Below are 9974 nucleotides of genomic sequence, written 5' to 3'. Positions count from 1 at the left end.
AGTCATGGGGCTTGAACTCTGGGCCTGGGCGCTGTCCCTCAGCTCTTCAGCTCAAGGCTAGCGCTCTACCACTTGAGCCACAGCACCACTTCCGGCTCTCTGTGCCATTTTAGAACCAAGAAGTAGACTTGGATACATACACTGATGCACAGACTACAAGGAATATGTGGGAATGAAAATCTAGGTCCTCTGCTTTCAAAAATGTATAAAGACTTCATGTGGCTGCAGGAAACTATCTTGCTCCAGAGTGTGAATCTTTTTCTCTCTTTCTTTTTTTTTTAAGAGACAAAGATTAACATTGAAGCTGGGGTTGCTAGTGCCTGTAATCCAAAACCTGGAAGGTTGAAGCATGATGATTATGAGTTCGAGGCCAATCTGGGCTACTTAGCAGAACCCTACCAGGAGGGAAGGGAGGGGAAGAGAGGGGAGGAGAGGGTTAATATTAAAGAGCTACATTTTACAATTATAAAGAAAAGTTTTGGCAACTTGGAAAGAAACAGTAGTTCCAGCACCAAGGAACGCACATTTCCAGCCCCATATTAGGAGATAGAAGAGCTGTCCAGTAATAATAATATTGGTGTGCCAATAAAAATACTTCTTTCCTTCCCATACAAGTCACCACATGTAAATTACCTATGCTGTGCTAGATTTTGGGAAGACATATGTGCCTCATATAACTCTTTCTCTCTCTCTCTGTCTCTCTCTCTGTCTCTCTCTGTCTCTCTGTCTCTCTCTGTCTCTCTCTCTCTCTCTAATCTTGCCAAAAGTGGGTGTTCAGTCCTAAGCTCCCCCTTCTTCTATGCCCCCTCCACTCTTCATTGTCTTCTACATGTCTCAAGACGATAGTGTGAAAAAAATTAAAAATAAAATTAGGCTTCAAAATATACGTGGTAGGAAAAATGAAATCAATGAGAAAGCCATCATGTCATAGCTTACACTTTAGCTGCCGAGAGCAAATAAATATCGACATCATACATGTGTTCAGCCAACAATCTGCCTTCCCTTCATTCAACTTTCATCTTCAGCGCCCCCCCCCATTAGATGGCAGGCAATACATGGACTCTAGAAATAAAGTTGGTTAATAAATAAACAAAAGCAACAAGGTGACTGTCTTCATGGAGTCCAGTAAAGAGATGGTATTTAGATGACCATACCAATACAGAATTTACAAACAGATCCATCCATCAGTGCACAGGCCAAGCACAACATGACATGGGCTGACTGCTTCAGCACAGGAAGCAGCAAGGGTTCCTTGTTGGGAAATTACTGAGGAACAAGGGAGAGAAGGGCTACAGAGAGGCCAGGCAATCATAGGGGAGTCAGACAAAGAAGCCTGGTCCTTGCAGGATGGGACAGGAAGCTGTCCTTCCTCTAGGCAGCAGGAGAGAGGGCAGATAGGATGTGTGAACAAAGTGAAAAGTCCAGGCTTATGAGTTCAAACTATATCTAACACTAGTATGTTTGTGTGTGCATTTAGGTGGCTGTGTATGACTGCAAAAGTGTAACCTTATGCATGCATCAAGTACCTCTAGAGGCACAAAAAAGGGTCTTGAAGTAGAGGTTGCTTTTGAGAAACTACATGCTAGGAAAAGAGAGACATTACTGTCATAGTACAGAGGGCAGAGTAAGCAGGGAAATGAGTTGGTTACTGTAAGAAGTTTTCTGTGAATGAGCCACTATTGGCCAGGCGCCAGTGTCTCACACCTGTAATCCCAGCTACGGAGGAGGCTGAGATCTGAAGATCACAGTTCATAGCTAGCCCAGACAGAAAAATCTGTAAGACTCTTACCTTCAGTTAACTAGCAAAAAGCCAGAGTATTGTGAGGCACTGATTCCAAGCAGCAGTATCACAAATAAAAATTAACAAACAACAGCCTTCCAATATGAAGGGACCAGAGCCAGTTCTGGCTGATTTCTGTAGGTTTTACCACGGAGACCGCTTCACAGAGCAGGGGTACATTTCTAGGTTGCAAAAGCATCTAGAAGCCAGGTGCTGGTAGCTCATACCTATAATCCTAGCTACTCAGGAGGCTGAGATCTGAGGATCATGGTTCAAAACCATCCTGGGCAGAAAAGTCCCCGTGAGACTCTTATCTTCAATTAAGTACTCAAAAACCGAAAGTGGAGCTGTGGCTCACAGTGGTAGAGCACTAGCCTTGAGGGAAAAAAAAAGCTCAGGGATAGCACCTAGGCCCACAACTCCCACACCCCACCCTACCCCAAAAAAGCAGCTAGAGCTACAAAGATTAACATTGAAGCTGGGGTTGGTGGTGCAGAGCGGACACTTCAGAGATAGAAGCAAAAAACTAAAACAAACCATACCAGGCTTAAGATTATGGAAAGAGCTTGTATATCATCTATCACAGCCCCTCTCCCCTTGAAAGTCTGGTGGAAGGGAGATCTTAGGAACTTTCTCCAAAGTTGCTTCCAAGTGAGTTTACCATCTGGGCTAGAAAAAGACCAAACAAGCAAATTCAAGGCCCAGTAAATGCCGACGCAGAGCTGTAAAAGAGTGAGAAACCCAGTTTGCCAGGTCAGCAAAGTCTCAGAGAAGCTAAATAATGGAGCTGCAAAGTTCGGGGAAAGCAATTTTGGTTCACAGGAAAAAAAGTGTGTGTGTGTGTGTGTGTGTGTGTGTGTGTGTGCGCGCGCACGTGTGTGTGTGTGCACGTGCGCGTGTGTGTGTGTGTGTATGAAGGAGCCTTGTTGTTGTTTTGTCTCTGATTATCTTTTTCCCCAGAATACAACTTCAATCAAAGTTCTGACAATTATGAAACATGCCAGCTGATAGTGAGAATTCATCAAATGTGCCATAAGTGACATGAAATGAGAACCTGAATCCTGAAATTGGATGGGCTTCAAAAGTCTCTGACAATCACTGCCATAAATCATCAGGGCACATCAATCTCTGGAGGCCTTGCAGACAACAAGAATGTAAGACAAAGCTTATGTAGGAAATAGTGCCTTATTCTACATGGAAAACAGTGGCACACGATGACCAGGATTTTTTAAGCTATAGAGGTTGGGGGCGATGACCCAGCAGTTAGGGTAAGTGATGCTATCCAAGACACAGATGCTCTCGCCTGTAAGGCAAGGGGCAGGAGGGCCAATATCAAGAACTATAGCTTCCTGGGTACCACATGTATGCTGCCAAGAAAAATGCTAGTCATCTAGCATTCTCTCTCTTGTCCACAATCTCAGCAATGGCTGACCGGACCATAAAGAAAAAGAATGAATCCACAGCATTTATTTCACTGGAGTCACAAAATGAGAGCCTTGGGTTACTATTTTGTATTTATACAGATTTAGAAGTACACTACTACTTGAAAAAAAAGTAACAATACTACGTATTCCTTAACAAAGGAAAAAAATATAACCATCTCTAGGCTTTATCCATTTGATTATTCTATTTTCTTTTAATGTAAGTAAGTGTAATAAGCCTGACTCTTATTTACAGGTTCTTAATATAAACTTCCCTACAGATAGTAATTAGTCTATTCACTATCATTATGATCATCATCATAAGGAACATAACCACTGGGGGGGGGAGGGGGAATCCATGAAGACTAAGTTGATTTTCATTTCATTTCTAGCTGTGCCATGGCTGCTGCTATAGTCGGAACAATCTGCCTGGTTCTTTTTTGGGTTTTCCATCTTCCCAAAAGAAAGGAAAAAAAAAAAAGTGGCGATAGTTACTACAGACATGATTCAGTCACTGATTCACAAGACTGGCAAGGCTCTTCCTGTCTAGCACCTCCAACTATCCATTAGCAACACATTCTGAACAGGACCTTTTGCAAGCCTATCTGGTTCATTGGGAAACAGAGACAGAGGGTCTTCTCAGGCACCACATTGTCAAAGGTCATGGTAACAATACAATGCCCTGCCATAGGAACCTGGGTTACCAAAAGGCACTTCCAGCCTAGGAGAATGAGTCACAAAGTGAATTTCTAATGACCACTGACTTAAGAGAGAAATTTCCAGCAGCATGTACCTCAAGTATACAGAACAGTGTCACATAGATGTGTCCATGTGTCTCATTAGGAAATAATACAGGGCAAGGACCTAGGTTTCTGATGGTTACAAATGGCTTCTGAGTATATGAAGCCACTTGGTAGATACCTTATCTCACTCAATGCTCTCAACAGCTTTACAGAAATAGCTACCCCCCTGTAAGTGCCAAAGAAACAGGAGTGGAATGAATGGGACACATCAGGCTTTCTGCTAATGGATGGAGCAATACTCAAGCTTGGGTCTTCTGGGCTGGGAAGGTGGCTCAGTGGTAGAGTGCTTGCCTTGCATGCCTGAGGCCCTGAGTTCCATTCCTTAGCACCACATAAGCAAAAAGAAAAAAAGCCGGAAGTGGCGCTGTGGCTCAAGAGGTAGAGCGTTAGCCTTGAGCTGAAGAGCTGAGGGACAGTGCCCAGGCCCAGAGTTCAGACCCCATGACCGGACCCCCCACCTCAAGCTTGGGTCTTCTGAGGGTCTCTCCTGTCTCTCTGAATGCTTAGAAAGCGGGGATCCCAAAAGCAAGCAGATTGTTTTTGACCCCACCAGATTTGTACTGCACTGCAACTTTTGTAGAAGCACTTGCCATTGAGCTCTGAGTTCTTAGTAATTGTCTGGAGAAGATATTTACCCCATCATTATTGATAGGTCTCTTGTCAACACTAAACATTAATCTCCAATTCCCCCACACATACCCCAAAAAGTCCCAGTGTATCAGCCGTATTCAGCTCATTTCCCCTTGATTTAAGTATCCCTAGTAACAACTGGCAAAACGATGGTTGTTCCATTCCCTAGGTTCCTTCCTAGTTGTCTTAGAAATGATTACCTTTTATTAGTGCAATCTCTAAATTTACGGTTATCAACAATGTGCAATTATCAACACATATTAGCCATGTTGCTTGATGTTCAAACTCACTTTTTCATTTAATAGAAATGCTGCCGTTTCTAAATGAATAATTACAGTGGGAATTAATGGATGCCAAAATGAGTTCTCACCTACAAGTGAAAGTTTTACCACTAATTATGCTGCTGTAATAGAAGAACAGGAAGAAGAGCTGTGGCCCCAAAGGCCCTTGTGGTAAGGATAACATCTAAAACAATGAAAGCCTACAACACGGGACAGATGGCTAAGGAGCCAGTGGCTGAGTCTCAGGAGCAGCCACTCTCTTCCCAGAGCTACCAAACACTCTACTGGTGCCCCAGGGCCATGTCAGAGAAAGGGCAGGGACACATCTGGCCTGAAGGAAAAAAATGAATTCTTTATAAATGCATACTTCCAGGTTAATTGGGAGAGCACCAGATAGCCCCAGAAGATGGATGCCTGAGACAGTTCTCAATGGAAATTCTAACATGCTTTGATCACCAGATGCTGCATTATTTTCCACTCTTTTTTTAAATAGAGCGTGTAGGAATGTTCCCACATTATTTAGGTGGGTGTCTAAAAGACTAGTATTTTCTAATTTGGCTGGCTGGTGAGTGGGTTAATTATAAGAAGGTGGGAATGGGGCAGATAAAAGAAAGTAAGCTATAAAGCACACAGTAAATGATAAAAATCAAAATTATTGCCTAAGTGGAAAAACTGTATGCGAGACAATACACAATGAATGGTGTACACTCCATTCTGCAGTTTACAGTAAGAATTTTTTGGAGACTCACTTCTACATTCAACATCAATGAAGATAAAAAATAAATTAATCCTCTTTTAAGGGCGATGAAATCTACAGATAGTATGTGATCCAACTCAAGAAGTGCTAGATCCAATGCTGGCCTGTGAGAAGGGCCCATGGGTCCACTACAATGTAACTTCTCCAAGACTTAGTTTCCAGTTCACAAGAGAGGCTCTTGGCCATGTTCAATATCTATGTCATACAATGTGGCAGCAAGTCAATGCTTACCAATGTTCTGGGATTATTCTATCTATAAGTAAATCCAGCAACCAGTAACAGTATCCCTTAAGCAAGCCAAGATGTCCAACCAAGAGGCAACCTGTCAACTCCCATCCACTCTGCTCTCTTCTCCTTCCTAGGGACTAACATCACTTGGTACTAACTTCAGCTCCAGCTGCAGCTCAAACTCTCAAAGTACAAGCAATTAACTGGCACGTTCCTTATTGATTTGGAGCCCAAATATTTTCCCGTGAGTATTTGCTGTCTCCCAGGTTTAATTACTAGTCCACAAAAACTCTTGGAACACATAATTTGAACTTCCTAGAACAGTCTGTGCCCCATTCAATGTGGGTGGCCTAAATCCCGAATACTGCCAAAACTTAAGAATAATATTTATCTAGAAAATTCTCAGGGATATATCCTCATGAAAGCTGCAAAGGTATTTAGCTCTCAATCTGATAATGATTAGATTTAAAACCATGCTTTTCTCTCTTCGATTCTTCAAACAACTCATTCCTTTCACCTCTCTTAAATAAAATAAACCACAAAGAAGCTTGAGGCAGGTACTTTTGTGAGGAGAGATTTCTTCTACACTGTATTTTCCCATACTAAGAAAAGGCTAAGCATATAAAAGCCAAGCTGGGCAGAGTAGGGCAGGGCAGGCCAGACATAAAATGCTGAGAGAAGAGAAAATTGGAAAGGAACCACTGGAATGACAAATAAATAATAGGAGTCTGGAAAGAAAGGCATGCATACCATATAAACAATAATTAAACCAGGTAGGAGCACATATTCTCTTATCAGGAAGTCTTCCCCTAGATCCCAGATCTGTAGTTCAGACAGAGAAATTAGAGGGGTTTCAGGTCTTGGCATTTGCTCCTATGGAGTATAATTCTACATCTCCCACAGTGAAGGGGAAAGAGGCTGAAGATAGAAGAAAAGCAATGCCTGCCATCACTGTGGTCCGGTTTCTAGGGAAAGGCAACCAAATAAAAATACACCCCCTCAACACACACACACACACACACACACACACACACACACAGGATGAGCTAGAATGGACCAGCCCCATCCAGAGCGGGCACAGGTGAGCAAGCAAACCACTCCTCAGCTCCGGATAGTGTTCGGTAAGAATCTAGACCAGAGTTGCCACAGCTTCTACTTTTTCACTTACTAGATGATAAATTCAGCAATTAAATTTAAAAGAAAGAACGCTGGAGTCAACAAACTCCCTCCATGAGCAGTTAGCATGTAGACCAGGTCTCATGCCACTCCCGAGACGCAAACGAGGGTTTGTTTTCATTTTCCCTTCCACCATAATCCCTAAAGAGATGGTAAGAAATGTACTCTTTATTTGACTTATGTAACTGTAACTCCTTTGTATATTACCTTTATAATAACTATTTCTTTAAAAAAAAAAACTTTTAGAGATGGTAAGGAGACTGCCTGTGCTAGCATATATCTGTGGTTCCAACTACTTCGGAGACAGAAATAGGAGGATCACAGTTTGAGGTCAGCCCAGGACAAAAGTGGGAAATTTTATCTACAAAAATAATGAAATATGAGGTTATAGCTCAAGTGGTGAGTGTTTAACTTAGTAAGCAAGAGGAACCAAGTTCACACCATAGAACTACCAAACTTTAATTAAAATAAAGAACTGGTAATGGACTGTCTAAGCTAAGGTGTAAATTCAATATATCCTTGGGAAATTCTTTAGATATGATTCAGTGGTATCCTCAATAGCTCTAAATTGGTCAGGAGAAGATTTCTACCACAGAAAATGGGAACACTATAAATCAGGGCTTCTCCGCAACCTTGACACCTGTTGTTCAATATTTACCAACATACCACCTAGATGAGATACCACAGCCCTGAAAAGATTGGCCGAGCAATTAGATTGATAGTAAATCAAAAGCATCAACTTGAGTGAGATACCTGCACTAAATTAAGCAAATGGCCAGGTTTCCTCCAATGAACTAATTCTTGATGAACAGTCCCTGAGGAGGAGCAGTAACTCCATAGATCTTATTAGCAACACAAATTCTCAGTCAACACAATCCCTCCCTTAGACAGGAATCAAAAGTTCTGGAGTAAGTCCCAGGAATCTGTGTTCTACAAGCCTGCCAGGATATTATAATGCATGCTACTGTTTAAGAATCATTGCTTGAAAAGAAAAAAAAAAAAGAATCATTGCTTGAAGTTGAGCACAGGTGGCTCATGCCTGTAATCCTAGCTACTCAGGAGGATGAAATCTGAGAACTGAAGTACAAAGTCAAGTCTGAGAAGTTAAGTCCATGAGATTCTTTATCTCCAATTAACTAGCAAAAAACTGAAAGTGGAGCTGTGGCTCAAGTGGTAGAGTACCAGCCTTAAGGGAAATAGCTAAGAGAGAGCGCCCATACCCTGAATTCTAACCCCAGTACAAGAACACATACACATGCCCACATACTCACACTCACACTCATACACATAAAACCCACAGAATCATTACTTTAGGACAATAAAAATTTGTTTCAGAAATCTGTGCTAGTTTTTCTGACTCTAATAATTGAAGATGTTTGGAATCTCATCAATGCTTCACGGTGCCTTTCACGGAGTCAAGAAAATAACTTTTAACTAAACTGAAATTTTATCCCAAGGTATATAATTTAATTAATAGACCACCAGGCAGCAAGTGTCAAATTTGCTCTCAAGTGGAAATTCTATGAACACTTCTTCCCACTTCAGCCTCTTTAATTATGAAGTGTATCACTTAGAAAAATGGAACACAATTTCAGTCTGTAGATTATTACAAGGAAGTCTAAGAAAGGGATTGCTACGTATCTGTCAAGAGCCCCTCTAGAAGTTAAGTAACTTTAGGAATTTATGCCAGCTGCCGTTCACAAAATACCTGCCTACTCCATGTTCTCTTACACCCAGCCAGTCTACATATTTGTGAAGCCTGTCTGGCCACCGTAGCATGTAAAGCTGAAACTGTTGTGTTCAGAAAGATCATCCTGGAAACGGAAAGACTTGGAAAAAGTTATATTAAGTTAAGTAAGCCAGGCCCAAAGAAACATAGGTCCCATGGTTTCCCTTATCAGCAATAACTGGTATATGTCTAGGACCAGCAGAAGAGGTCAAAAGCTACGTACAGATGACCATATATGCTGATGCTAAGTGAAATGAACTCCAAGATAGGGACACAAGAGGTTTAATCTTTCTTGCTGTTGTTTTTATGTACTATATCATATAATGTACTATGTGATTATTTTTTTCTTTTGAATGTTCTTCCCCCATGGTATAACCCCTGTTTTCACTGTATTTGATTCTGGTGTCCTGCATCTTATTACATTTTTCTAAATTAGGGGAGGGGAAGGGAAATAACAAAAAGATGAAATAAGGACATAGGTTGACCCATTGTAACAATGAGATGTACAAGACACTATGTTGAAAATGAACTTTACAACTTTGGTGGGAGGGGGAGGTATTGGGGAGGTGGGAAGGAAAGGGATAGTGGGGGAAAAACAAAGAAGGAGGTAACAATGTTGGACAGGAAATGTACTCATTACCTTACTTATGTAACTGTAACCCCTCTGTACAGTATCTTTACAATAAAAAAATATATATTAAAAAAGAAAAGATTAAGAAAAAAGGAAGGCCATCCTAATCCTTTATTATGAGTGGAGACTTCTTTGTTCCAGTACCTATAAAGCTCTCTGTACTCATGAGAAATATTAAGATGAAGTGAGTGCTACAAAGTAACACTCAGGTCCTGTGACAAGAGCATTAAATGAATATCCAGAGATTCACACCATTGGCTTCCACCTGCAACCAATGGATTGTCATGATTTGCTTCTTCATATACTGCATGCAAGTTCTGGATGCAGACTGAGTATATAACTCAGCGGCAGAGTGGAAGCTTAGCATGTACAAGGCCCTGTGTACAATCTCTAGCACCACTTTTTTTTTTAAAAAAAAAGGGCGGGGGGGGCGGGCATGTGCTAGTGACTCACACTACAATCCTAACTACTCAGGAGGCTGAGATCTAAAAATCTAGAGAGGGAGAGAGAAGAGGAAAGAAAAGGAAGGGAGGGGAGG

At 41.5% G+C, this 9974-nt stretch overlaps 1 protein-coding gene across 1 annotated transcript in view; it reads right to left on the bottom strand.

The window, feature by feature from the left end:
* The window catches only part of Ext1 (exostosin glycosyltransferase 1), a 273409-nt gene that overhangs the window by 191320 nt on the left and 72115 nt on the right, over positions 1-9974 (bottom strand). The window lies entirely within an intron of this gene.

The sequence above is a fragment of the Dipodomys ordii genome, unplaced genomic scaffold (assembly GCF_000151885.1).
Source record: "Dipodomys ordii isolate 6190 unplaced genomic scaffold, Dord_2.0 Scaffold151, whole genome shotgun sequence".
Taxonomy (NCBI): domain Eukaryota; kingdom Metazoa; phylum Chordata; class Mammalia; order Rodentia; family Heteromyidae; genus Dipodomys; species Dipodomys ordii.
The sequence above is the reverse complement of the archived record's forward strand: the minus strand, read 5'-3'. Positions and strand labels throughout refer to the sequence as shown.